We start from the raw sequence: 1,207 nt of genomic DNA, 5'->3' as shown, positions 1-1,207 counted from the left end.
TGTGTCAATCCTGGTGTCACGGCGCTCTGGCGGAGCAGAGAGTGAAGGTGGCGTACATCAAGGCAGGCGTCTGCTTGAGGAAGTCGGCCTTCGTTTCCGGCGTCGCTTCGGGAGGGAGGACCTTGTCTGTGATAATTGGACGCATTCAGCTCTGCGTCTGCTGTGGAGTAGGTCCTATACCCACAGTCGCGCTTCTGGTAGAAGTTATCGCTCTGCAAGCCGTCGAACGTCAGCAGGAGCCTTCGAAGAAGGGAAGGCCGCGTCCGCACCTCATGGTCGCGAATGATGATCCGCTCGAGCCATTTGACGCTTCTCGCGCCGATGATGCCGGGAACGACGAGGCGCAACGGCGCACCGTGAGGCTTGGTGAGGGACTGGTGGTTCATCTCGTACGCGAGCAGGGTCGGGCGTTCGGCGTCCCTGCAAGACGCCGACCAGTCAGCGAGCCAGAATGGGGTCCCCGAGATGGGCAGGAGCGCACAAGGCCATGTCGAGCGGGAGCGAGGCCGCGTAGATTTTGTCGTCCTCGCACTCCTGGTCTGACTCGAAGTGGATGTGCAACTTCTCCGCCAATCCTTTGGCCCGCAAGTCATCAAGCGTAACTCCTGCCTTGGAGAGCAGATCCCGGAGAAGCGTTCCTGCGTGACGAACGAGACGAACGTCAACTACGCTTACCGAGAAAACCGAAGGAAAGACCGGCTCACCTCCGAAGTGACAGTTCGCTATCGCACTTCCTCCCCACTTCAGTCCCTCGACCTCCTTCTCCTCGTCCATCTCTATCCTCCGATTCCCAGCGCACGCCAGCACCGTCACAACATCATGCTTGGGAAGCGCCCTGAGATCGGCAAGCGGGACGGAAGAGACGGTCGTCGAGACGCCTTCGACTTCAGAGGAGATGCCGAGAGAGTAGTCGTCGGGCAGCGAGCGTATCTCGCCATGATTTCGGCTGTAGATGGATGAGGTCGGGGTAAGGAAGGACGAGACGAGCGAGGTAGTGGGTGGTTCAGAGTTGAGCGGGTGCTCCGACAGTACGCGGTGGCCAGACTGAGCCATCGTCAGCAGCGTTTCACGAGCGTAGCAAGTCAGCGAGTGAAGCGTACGAGGTCAAGAGAGGTCGTCCCGCTCGCCCCACATCCCCGACGACGTTCGCCGTGCCCTCACGCTTCGCGCTCGCTTCATGGCGTTGGGCGTCGACTCGGCTTTGAGC

At 60.5% G+C, this 1,207-nt stretch overlaps 1 pseudogene across 1 annotated transcript; it reads right to left on the bottom strand.

Annotated features, from left to right (window-relative positions):
- RHTO_07930 (sulfite oxidase) lies at positions 1-1,053 on the bottom strand (annotated as a pseudogene; the record flags this gene model as incomplete). Its single annotated transcript has 5 exons — positions 1-126; positions 185-212; positions 270-420; positions 482-638; positions 705-1,053.
- Between the last annotated feature and the right edge of the window lie 154 nt (positions 1,054-1,207).

This window comes from Rhodotorula toruloides (assembly GCF_000320785.1).
Source record: "Rhodotorula toruloides NP11 unplaced genomic scaffold Scaffold86, whole genome shotgun sequence".
NCBI classification, from domain to species: domain Eukaryota; kingdom Fungi; phylum Basidiomycota; class Microbotryomycetes; order Sporidiobolales; family Sporidiobolaceae; genus Rhodotorula; species Rhodotorula toruloides.
The sequence above is the reverse complement of the archived record's forward strand: the minus strand, read 5'-3'. Positions and strand labels throughout refer to the sequence as shown.